The sequence below is a fragment of the Diabrotica virgifera genome, chromosome 5, assembly GCF_917563875.1.
Source record: "Diabrotica virgifera virgifera chromosome 5, PGI_DIABVI_V3a".
Taxonomy (NCBI): Eukaryota; Metazoa; Arthropoda; class Insecta; order Coleoptera; family Chrysomelidae; genus Diabrotica; species Diabrotica virgifera.
In genome coordinates this window covers 91,298,185-91,311,462 of record NC_065447.1, presented here as the reverse complement: position 1 = coordinate 91,311,462, position 13,278 = coordinate 91,298,185, and positions in this window count along the sequence as shown.

The following is a 13,278-nucleotide window of genomic DNA, read 5'->3' as shown; positions in this document are numbered from 1 at the left end:
TACATACTAACAAGAAGTAGGTAAATAAAATAATATCTTTTAGATTTATTTATTACAAAATGAACATTTACAAATTATAAAACAGTTTATATTCTATTAAAAAATAAACAAAATGAACCCCTTGTAAACTTTTATTCAGAGTCATCATCCGAATATTCAGTTTGTTGAGAATGGGGAAGATTTAAATAAAAACTGCAATATTGCTCTGGTATAGCTTTACCAGAGCACAAAGCAACAAGATCTTTTTATTTTGAAGTGGTTATGGGAAGTAATCCATTATATGCTAAAGGAATTTGTACTTCCTATAAATCGTGTATATTTTTATTCCTGGATTTGGTAGCCCTTTTGCTCGATTTTGGTTTGCATTCTAAGTTTATAAACGATAATTGATCAGAAATAAGATCGTACTGAAAACTAATATGTGGTTGTTCTTTATATATTTTTAAGTATTGTATTTTCGACCAGAAAACTTGGCGTTTATCTATATCTAAATCCCAATTCGGCATTTTCTTTAACATTGATTTAAATTCCAAGATGTCATTTTGGCTTCTTTCAAATCGTATGGTTTTCCTGTGACTTTAGCACACCTTATCAGTGTATACCACTGTTGTGGTACATGAACAACTTGGTTCTTTTTTCTTCGCTTAATAAGGGCGTGCATTGAATTACCCTCAGATTGAGAGTGGCCCACCTCAAAAAACGTGTGTGTAATATTAATATTCATGATCTTAGGTGCATAAATATACATTAAAAATATTATTCGATTTCGATTTTGTCCTCCACAACAATCTGAATAAACTCTAAATTCGAATGCTCCACCAGCAACTTTTCTCTTAATAAAATCAAATAGCGCACTACTTATTTCATTAGGTCCCTTTTTACCTGTGGTTTCATCCCATGCATAACAATCGCCTTCCGCAGATCCAAGATCAAAGATAGTAAAGTTATACACTTTAAACTTCCTTTTATAATAAAACAATGATACCTCTGATTGGAGCGTAGTTAATATTTTTTGCAAATCAAAGCAGGCAGTTACAACCGTTTCTGTTTTCTTAGAAACCTCTTTATCGCGATTTTTGGCTTCACGTGCAACACATTTATTTGCAATATGTAAAGCATATTCTTTTTCTATTTGGTCTTTCTCTGCTTTAGTGTTATGTAGATTGCAAGTAAGACACATCTTTTTTCGGTGCAAAAAACCGATATTAAACTCAGTATTGAATATGTTTCTGTACTGACTTTTGGTGGTTGGTTTATCGCATGGGTGATTCTCTAACACCCATTCATTATATAGTGAATACAATTTGGGAAAAGTTAAAGACTCATCAAAATACCTCTTACTTGTTCTTTGCCTTACGTAATAGGATTCTTTTGCTGGGACAGAGTTAATATGCGCACGAATCGAATTTTTAATACTTTCGTCTACAGCATTTGCCCTGTTCTTGTGGCGACCACGCATATCTCCAGGTATACGGCCTCCGCCTTCATGACTATCAATTTTTTTGAATAGTGTAGTTAACCACATATCTGTTATGTTAAAAGTGTCCAAAAATCTTTTCTTACAAACTTGAAGTCGGTGTTCTGCCAACTGCAAATTATATTCATATGTCCAGTGTCTTCTGGACTCTTTTAGCTTGGCAACTTTCCTCTCTTGTCTGAGAACATATCTTACATAAATATTCGCTTTGTTGGTCATGATCAGCCATTACCCAAAAATTATTAAATAAATTGAGTCTATCATTTTCAGATAATTTCGATTTACATTTTCTGATACATTTATAGTTACATCCAGGTCCCAGTTCTCTAATTTTCGATAATTTTCCAGTTTTGCCAGTATATTCTTGGCCAGAGTTCCTCAGTTTCTTCAAGACATTCATTTTCCAAACACTAGGATCCCTTTGTCTCTTCCTTCCAAGATTTTTCTTCTTGAGGTATTGTTTTTTCTTAGCAGACGTATCTAATGGTGAACTTGTATCTTCGGTGCATGTAGAATTTTCCACTGTCGATGTATCTTGAGCGTGCAATCCACTGTGACCATTGATCATCTGAGTTTCATCAGTAGAAGTTAGTTAAGCAGTGAATGATATAGGTGTTATTATTTTTGTTTGAAATTCTAAACTAGTATTTTTATGTGAGTTTTTACGATTTGAGGCATGCTTACTATGCTTAGCAGTTAATAATATAAAATTTACCTCCTGACTATATTGACTTACAATGTTGTTCATCGTAATATTTCACTACCTTGCTTTCTTGTATCACAACTTACAATGCAGTTATAAAAACTTACTCAATAAATGTTTCGAGAAAAACATTGTATCCCATGTTACAATGTTTTATTAAAAAATTTTCATCAATAATAAAAAAATTTAATATTGTAACATTGGTTACAATGTTTTTTCCACCCAGTGATCAAAAATTTGCACTTACAATGAGGTTATTTTGTTAAGTAACTTTATAATTACATAAGATAGGATAAAAGTTCTTAGACCAAATTGAAGGTTATCGTTTATAGATGCTATTTAAGCCATAGTTGAAAAACATTGTAAGTGGAGATACAATGTTTTTCATATCAGGTGTCGAAATGTCCCCTTTAAACAAATCTGAAGGGTGCCGGGCGGAATTTGTTTAAACATTTGTTTTAAACAAATACAAAGGATCACGTTTTTTGCTTAGAAATATATATTTTTAGGGTTTTGGGTCATTCTAAACAAGAAAGGTGTCTTGTAGTTTTTCTCAGAAATTGATAGTTTTCGAGTTATAAGCGATTTAAAATCTGAAAAATGCGAAAATACGCATTTTCGAGGCTTAAAAACTCATATCTAAATTAGTATTTTTGAGGTTGCCAGATACTTAATTTGAAGGTTAAACATTCATCTTCAAGATTCTGAAGAGTAATCGCGTCTAACTTTAATTTATACCATTCTTTTTTAATTGTTATATAGGCCTGTTTATCCGATTTTTTGCCGGTGCGGCGCGCTCTATTTCAAAAATCTCTTATTTTCGTCCGAAAAAATTTTTTCTAGATTCTTTGGGATATTCTAAATAAAATAAGTTTCTTGACTTTTCCTCAAAAGTTAATAGTTTTAAGGTTATAAGCGATTTAAAATCCGAAAAATGACAAAAGAACGTATTTTCGGTTTTTAAATCGCTTATAACTTTAAAACTATTAACTTTTGAGAACAATATCAGAAAACTTTTTTTATTTAGAATGTCCCAAAGAATCTATAAAAAATATTCTTCGAAGGAAAATAGGAGAATTTTGGAATAGAGCGCGCCGAACCGGCAAAAAAATCGGATGCACATGCATATTTAACAATTAAAAACAACGATTTAACTTCAATTTAAGTATATGGTAATCTCCAAAAAACTAATTTAGATATGAGTTTTAAGCCCCGAAAATGCGTATTTTCGCATTTTTTTAGATTTTAAATCGCTTATAACTCGAAAACTATCAATATTTGAGAAAAATTACAAGATACCTTTCTTGTTTAAATTGACCCACTAAACATAAAAATATATGTATATATATATATACACCGTTTTTAGGCGTCAACGCCCTTCGGTAGGGATCTATGGGGGAGTATCACCGAGCCGCAAGCCCTTATCCCTTGCCGTACTGCTCCCTCATAGGTCGATCAGATGCCCGCATATTCAGGTCTAAACGCCAGATTCATATTTAGAATTTTATACTGACGCGTTAGCCTTTTTGTTTTCCGATGGCCTGGGCTGGGCTTGAACTCTCGTACCTCACGGCGAAGTGAAGTGCGGGTCAGCCGCTAGTCGCACTGAGCTATCCGATCGACAAAAATATCTCAATCTCAAAAAAATATCTCAATAAATTACTGAAAGCATCGATTATCTAAAAAATACAGTAATTATTCTAGTTTTTCTGTATTTATTAAAATAAAAAACATTATAACAAGAATGGAAGGATTGCTTGTGTGCCTTTTTACTCCAGAAAAAAAGTGTGATAAAAATTAAACAAATTCAAGAATCTTGATAAAAATTTATAATCGAGTTAAACAAAGAGTAAGAAACATGGAAATAAAAAGGTTTTTAAAAATGGTAAAACAAAAAAAACTGACAGGTACTGTAGTTAGTACAGGGTAGCAATGGTAGTCAGTGGCAACATTTTCATCACAAATTGATTTCACTTCACTTATGTCGCCTTCTACCTCATCAAACCATATAAAAAGAATTTCTTCATAGTTTTTATTTCCTTATTTTATGTTTTTTGATGAACTGGGTCACATTATGTATAATAACGAACTGGGCACAAACACTAACACACCATCTATTGGACGGAGGTCACACTTTGAGTCTAAATATAATAACTAATATAGGTATATAAACTAGTCTAATAAGTAAACATAAACGTATAACGTATAATTACATAATCTACATAATTATCCGCCAATGAGAAGGTTGAAAGGAAGACTGTGGAGAAAATCGACAAATCTGAATTACTGGCTTTTACTGGTATGTTAATTTTGATGTACGTTGTAATTTTAGAATATGCTGTGTTTATTAAGCATAAGGATCTTAAATTTAATCCATTTCCAACAACTCTCAATAAATATGTGTATTAGCTATTTTCGAGTTGGACATTTTTTACCCACCCTTGGGCGTACATGGAACCTAAAACAAGTTGGGCGTTTAAGGGTTAATGAAATATATAAAACAGAAAAAATCCCATATGAATGGTTGGTTCACATTTGTAGCAATACCAAAAACAATAATACACCAAAGCTGGTTCAGTCTATAGGACAGTATCACTAATAAGCCATACCCTTAAAATATTTCTAAAAGTGATTCAAAGAAGATTATAAAGAAAGCTAGAAGATGATATGGATGATACCCAATTTGGTTTCCGCAAAGGACATGGAACAAGAGAGGCATTGTTTGCGTTTAATGTCCTCCTTCAAAGATGTTTAGATATGAACCTAGATGTTTATTCCTGTTTCATCGACTTCGAACAGGCACTCGACAAAATTCGACATAAGAAACTAATAGAATTATTGAAAAACAGGTATGAGATTTACAAGTTATCTAGATGAGATTTACAAATTATCATCAATCTGGGTTGGAATCAAAAGGCCAATATAAAGATAGAAGAACAAGAGTCCAAGAATATTGATATAAAGAGAGGAGTAAGACAGGACTGTGTTCTATCGCCAATACTGTTTAAAACGGGTACAGTAAAGCCATATTTCAGGAAGCGATAGCGGAACTAAGTGAGGGAATCTCTAAAAACGAAGGATTAGTAAATAACATAAGATTCGCTGATGACACCGTTATAATGGCAGACACCCTGGAATCACTACAAGAACTGGGAAATAGAATCAACGATTATTGTATTAGATACATATGGACTAAAAATAAAGAAGAAAAAACTAAATTTATGATTGTCTCAAAAACACAACATGGAAATAAAGGGTTAATATTATCTGGGAACATGGGTTGATGACAAAAATGACTAAAACAAAGATATTAAAGTCCTAATTGAAACTGCAAGGCAAGCATTTATAAAAATTAAGACAATGATTGCAAACAAACACCTTCAGTTGCCTCTAATGTTGAGGACTCTATGATTTTCTATATTACTATATGAATTGGAAGCTTAAACATTGAAGAGACAACACATAAAAAAATAGAAGCGTTCGAAATAGGGTGTTACAGGAGAATATCGAAAATTCAGTTCCAAGTATTCAAAGGATTACCAATGTTGAAGTATGAGGGTTAAATAAGGAGTTAGAAATTATTAACAGTATAATAACAAAAAAACTGGAATATTTGGGTCCCATAACCAGAGGAGAAAAGTGTTAGTTGCTGAGAATTATTAGGCAAGGAAGATCCAAGGGAAAAGGAGCATGGAAAGAAGAGGCATCTTCTGGCTGAGGAACCTTAGAGAATGATTTAACTGTAGTTCATAACAACTGTTTAGAGCAGCAGCCAACAGAGTGATCATATTTATCCATTATGATGTCCCACCTCCGATAGGTCATAGAATTTTAAGAGGAAGAAGTGAACAAAATATATACATTACGTGTACCAACTCTAAGTTTGACGAGAATAGAGCGTAACATAAATGGTTACCTAATTTTTATATCGTAAGTTATTCTGTTATTTATCAAACAACATAAGAGACAAACTTACTATAGAATTAAAAAATTACTGGTGTTTTGTATAATGACAAAAATATTGTCTTAAGCAAAGTAAAATTTTATAACAGCTATATAAAACATAAAATCGCAGTATATTCCATCTCTATATTGTAAGCATTGGTCTGTTTGTTGTTAATTAGAAGTATTATTATGAATTGGTTGATTAATGGTGCCAAAAATAGGCGTGAGTTTGACGTGATGTTGATTTGTGTTTGTACTTTTAAAATACAGAAATTATATTTTTAATTTATTACTATTGTGTTATTTTTTAGACCAACATCGCTATGTAATTAAAACGTTATTCAGTTTTATGTAATACGGTTTATCTAATCTAAGAAAATTTAATTGCATCAATAAAACTGTTATGGAGAAAATTTACATTATATCTTAACTATTAAATAATTTGTTCCAATATCTTAAGATGAATAATGTAATGTTAAGCTAATTTCTTTTACAATTAAAACATTAATTTTATCATATTAATATTAAGAGCTACATAATATGCCTTTTAGTTTGTTCAGCTATTTAGCACATCAATTTAATTTTATTTGAGTGAAGCTCTTTAACTTAGACGTTATAACGATAGCGGTGAATAACTAATACAACTTTGAGATGTCCAAAAATAAGTTAAGCATGAATAATAACTTTTATCTGCACAAACCCCAGAATAGCTACTGTATCTTTGAAAACACCCCTAAACATAAATTAACTTTAGACAACGTCATAACTAATATAACATCCACCCTTCAGGAATGATGGACGTGAGAACAAAACAACAAGTTCAGTAAATACAACAACATAATTGTAATAGCAAAAATGAGAAACCACATACAAACTAAAGAAGACAACATGCAAAATAAAAACTATATCGAAATTAAATGTAGAAGCAATGTCAGACCAAATGACAAAATACCTTTGCCCCATCCACCAACGCGGATTATCACAAAAAATTGAAGAAATATCTATTTTACCTCGAGATCATCTCGACATCAAAACATCATGGAAGACACTACACCATCATGGAGACCTCATGGAACACACTACAAGAAGGTATTATAAAATCTGCTAAAGAAGCACTTCAATATAAAATCATACCTGAAGAAAAAGCAATAAAATGCAAGAACTACAAGATATTTTTTGTGCCGTTTTCCATTCTTTGATGAACTTTTCCTCTCTTCTCCAGGTCCTCAGCAAGAGTGGATTGATTAGCTCTGTTGTTGTGCTTGGGCATGCTTGTAACAGGTCTCTTGGAATATTATCAGAGCCCGCTGATTTGTACGGTTTCAGTTTTTCTATGGTCATTTCTATTTTTTGTTTGATGGGTGTCAATAATTAGTTTGTTGATACTGATATTTTGTGCATCTTCTGGTGGTGTTGGGACTGCACTTATATAATCACTCACGGAAATAGTCTGTTACAACTAATGCAATATGCCTAATTTCTATTTATATTTAAATATTTTCTTTAAAATATTTCGACTTCCAATTTCGAATTATTTGATATCCATCGATAGTAGCAGTAGGCAATACAGTTATAATTAAACTTGTCACCTTTGAATTCTGTTTTATATAAGCCGCTCGAGGTTTTTGTAAGTATGCTTTCTGTGATTCTCTTTTTTGGGTGTAATGGTTTTTTCATTTTCTCGTGTAGAAAAACATCATTCAGGTTGGGGCTTAAAACTCTTTATATTGAGGATTTTTGGATGGCCTATTAATGTTGGCCTGGATTCTTTTGAACCTCTGAAGGAAGAAACAATTTGTCTGTAGATAAAATTCTCAATTAAATTTTAAATTTCAGGTCTCTTAGTCGGAATATTTCATTTATTTTTTTTTCATCGTAATTTTTGTATCTCAGTAAAATGTAATTCTAAAGTAAGAAGCCAAGTCTCTTGTAATTTAATTAAACAATAATTTACTTATTGTACTTGATCATTATTAAAGATTAAAAGTAAATTGGGTGTTAAAAAAACTGGGGATGGCAGAGTTGCCGAAACGCATCCAGACCTTTTATTTTGAAGTCATTATGGTTTTCACAATTTCTGGTTTCAGTTAAAAATTAATAAAGATTATTACTTACAGAAGATGCAAAATGAGGATTCGCAATTTAACCCCTACGGTATTTTAAAGTTATTTTAAATGACTACTTATTACTGGTACACTAGTATGTTTACTCCTACTACTAAGTGTACACTTAGTAGTTTTACGAAAGCAAGTATAGTAAGGGGACTAGAGGTATCTGAGCGGAAATGTCGACTCCTGTTTTAGTTTTTTTTTGTGGAGACAAAGTAAGATTAAAAAAAAAAACATTTCAATTTTTCCTTTAGTATGTATTTCTTTATCTGTGTGAGTCGGTACTGTATTAATCGATAAAGCTAGGTATGTCTCCTGTTTGAGATATATCTAGCACATTGACGCACTTTACCACACCAAAACGTGGATGAAGTCCGATGACATAATTCTTTGGCATTGGTATATATTAGTTATAATATTTGCACTACCACAAACAGTGAGTTGTATACGTTTTTGTATAATTATTAAAATGGTACCATTCAAGAAAAGTTTAGCAAAAAAATATTTATCTCGTTAATTATTCGTTAGTTGAACATGAAATAAAAAAAAACAACCAATTATATTTCGGCTACAGGTAAACTAATTCACAACGCACCATCATCGGGTTAAACGTGTGAAATAATGCCGCTAAAATGGTGTCAAACTTCACCATAATCAATGTTTGTTGTATTTCTTTGCAATAATTTTAGAGCGAATTCGATTTATAATATTTACATCATTGCAGCAAAAATAAGTACATTTAGTTTTATATGTATACATAACTTTCCATATTTGTTGAACTTACAGTTTCTATATTCTCGTAATTTTTTGCTTATGTTGCAACAGATAACAAAAGTAAACCAGTTCAAATATTATTAAGAACAGTTTTGTTCGCTTCATATTAACCTGTTCATTTAGTTTTATATTTTGGTAAATCCATTGATATTTTCCAGTTACACTTAATGCGTGTTGATATACACATAGTTTCAAAAGTTATTTTTCACCTAAAATTATGCTTATTTTTATAACAGCTTTTTTCGTGGACAGATAAACGGATTCCGCTAATTTTTTTTACAATTTTAAATTTTTTTGTTATTTACACAGTCGAAGAGTACAGGGGAAAAACAAGGAATTTCACATTTTATACATATTGAAATTAAAGCCATAAAAGTTTAATTCTTATATCTAAAAACTACTTATGAGATTCTTAGCAGAATTTTAGCAATACTTATTCTATAATCTTTATATAATATTAATCAATATTAACTTATAAATTTAAGAATGCACCAAAGAATTGCTAACATTTCTTATTTTTGTTCAGTGGCGTGCGGACAATCCTGGTTCTTCGCCTGGATACAAATTCTTAGAAAATCTATATAGACCGATCTTTCTGGTTATCGTCCTGAATCGGTAGGCTTGTCGATAGTACTCAATTTTGGCGGGAAAAGCCAAAATTAATGAAAAAGTGACATTCCTTGTTTTCCCCTGTACTCTTCAGTTTAATGTTGCCCAAATTCAAGACCAAGACGAGACTTACACAGTCTTGGTCTTGGTCTTGCGCCAATACACCTGGTCTTGGTCTTGGTCTTGGTATTGCGCTCTCGGTTTGGTCTTGGTCTTGGTCTTGCAGCAAGAGCCTTGCAAGTCTCGCAGTTACATTTTAGCCTATTGCTATTCTTTAAGCGTTACTTTAGATCTTAGAACAACGTAGGTACAGTGTACAGATTCTAAAGATGCCGGTGGGAGACGCCGTCTACTCGCAGTATTATAGTCGATCTATGAGAGAGAAAGTATTCAAAATCATGAAATAACAAATTTTATATTATTTGTTATTTTATTATTTTGAATACGTTCTCTCTTTACACCGACTATAATACTGCGCATAGACGCCATCCCCCATCGGCACCTTTAGAATATGTAAACTGTAACAGAGTAGGTACATTTTAATCTTGAATTATCATAGCCATCGTAATGACCAACAAAATTAATAAATGTGTAAACTGACATTGGGTAAGGTATCAACTTACGATCTAAGCGATCTGTGCCTATACTCTAACTAACAACTATATACCATGGCCCACGGGAGACTGTCTGTTTCTTAATAAACTTTTGCATTTAGTAAGCTTACATGTGTTAAAACATGGTTAAAATACAAAAAACCAAATTAACCTTTAACTACCCGCGCATCAAGTTATAACATAACTACACGCGTGGCGTACTTTGTACGCCACAAGAAAATACACTTAAAAACAGCGGATTTGTTTAATTTTTTTTTGAAAAAATACACTTAGTTGCTTGTTATAAACCTTATTCGGCATCAGTGAATACTTGGAGTTCCTTTTCAGCAATCCAATTGGGATTTATAACTGGAATCATGGAATAACTAGATTCCATGATAAATAAAATTACTAATAAAAAATTTATTTAAATGTGATTTTTTACAGGAGGAAAAGTATTGTTTACAAAGAAAAATATATTTTTTGCCATAATGACTAAAAAACAATTAAAATATGTACTTATATTACGACTTAGAGTAATATAATCCTGGGGTATATTGTCCACCACCGGAAACAACAAATAATAAAATGTAAATTACGATCTTTCCAGAACGCCGATTATAACGAAACTAAAACCAAATTGTAAAGCACATTCCAGTGATAGGTTAGAAAAATAAGCAAGGTCAAAAATTAAATTTTTAAATATATTTCCAGTAGAATTCTTATATCTGGCGTACAAAGTACGCCAGCGCGTGTAGTTAAAGGTTAATGACAATGACATAAAGTTGACTGTATTTCAAAGAACACTATCTGTCTAGAAAAAGATTGATCTACCTTCACCTTATATGAAATGGAATAAAAGAGTTATACAATTTGCCATTTATTTAAATAAAAAGTAAAATACAATACAAATTAAATTACAGAACAGTACGCAATTGCTTTGACTATACTTTATCTTTATATTACTTTTTTTGCTATTTGTTACTATCCAATACCCTAAGTAGGATATTGTTGTGTGTGTGGAATGATGAGTTTAAATTTTTTTATCAAAGATATACATATCGAAAAGGTAACATAATCTGTTTCGTGATTAACAACTCGACATATGTGTGGGTGTCATAAACAATGCCAAAGAAACTTATTGTTCATTATGTTCAATATAACAGAAATAGACTGTTATTTGATAGTTAGCCGCGCTTTTTCAGCAAATTTTGGTTTGTTTAACCGATATCGCACACTCAGCACAAACGATGTTTAGTCTTAATAAATTGGGCCGACAAGATTTATTATATTATTATATTTTTTATCAGCTAAGCTAAGATGACATATATTTCTAAACGATTAGACGGCGCGCGGCTATTGTGGCGCCTATTATCAAAATCTGGACAATTAATTTCAGAGTGAAAAAATAGTCTGCTGGGAAAGATTGCATAAAATGTTTTATTTTTACACTGTAGTTTTATGACCTCTGAGTACGTATCAAATGTACCAAGTTTCCTTTTAATGGATATTCTGATTGGCTATGTATGCTTATTGTATTGTTGGTAATGCGCGTAAGTCCAATTTTCCAAATTTTTTTACATATTTTTTTGCGCCTCATAGAGCCTCTATGCATCTAACCATATACCCGAACTACTATACTCCCTAAAAGGACATTCGGTCCTAACTGTAAGACGCAATAGTCTCGCAGGGTCAGTCTTGTTCTTGCTCAAATCTTGCACGGTCACTGTTGGTCTTGGTCTTGCTAAAATTAGGCGGTCTTGGTCTTGGTCTTGGTCTTGCGAAAATGCAAGAACAATACTAAGACTGCAAGACCAAGACCAATTTTGGGCAACACTACAGTGGGTGATCATATTGTTAGAGCCACCTAGTAAATTCAATGTTTTAGAGGAAGGGTATATATAACTGAGATATATCATATATTAATGGATTTTTTCCATTTGGCTATCTTGTTACACTTTATGAAAGTGCAATAAATAGTCTGACAATAGTGGCAACACGCATGTGTGGCAATGCGTGACTCAGGTGTCATTGTTTTTCAGTGCTGCCCAGCCTAGCTTGCAACTCGTGTGCCTATTATTTTGTATTCTTGGTGTTTAGGGTTATAATAAACTTTGCGAGTTTCCATTTCCTTCTAGTGATGTTCTGACAGGCCTATACTATTTTTTGAATTCAGTAAATTTGCGTATTGGTTACACTAGTGGTACCAGAATATCATGGGAAATCCAAAGACATCTCAACAACGAAAATAGCAGAAATAAAAACTTTAGTCTTCAATACTAATCACTCCAACAGAAACGTAGCATCCATTTCTAAAGTTTCAAAGGCAACGTGGACCGTATAAAGAAAAAACTTACATACCATTATTAAGCAAAAGTTAAATTTTCTGAGGTGGCTCTAATAATATAATCACCCACTATACTTCATTTAAAAAAAGGTTTACTCAAACTTCTTTTTTGTAATTATACCGACTGGAAGAACAGCAATGTTTTTCCTATGATATGTTTGGGTCACCCTGTGGGGAGAAAAAAGTACTAAGGTATATCGAAAATATATTGTAATTTTATCTATATTTTGTGAATATCAATTTTTTAATTTCTCTGATATGTTTAAACACAAAGAAAATAGACAGTTTTAATCTTTAACATGTGTTTTAGCTGAACATTTAACAATAATAAATAACAACACCTTACAAAACTTAAAAAACCGAAAGAAACATAAGGTACACTAAAAACTAATATCGCGTGTTGTTCCGCTTATTCTAATAACAGCTTCATTTTGGCTAATTAGGCATGCTGGATTTAAAGCAGGCTATTTGATTTTGGTCTATGAAGTTTCAGATAGTTTCTTTACAGAGAAACAGGAAGGAGCTGACGAAGTTTTAATTGTCTAAAGACAATATCACATAGTGATGAATAGGACTCATGCCGAGACTTTTAGGGTGCCAGTTCAATATCGGAATGTTAATTCATTTAAATATTATGGGATAACGACATGCGATAGTTCAAAGGAACAAAGTGTTTAAAGAAAAAAACCTGTTTAATATACTTCTCGATATTTAAACAGCAT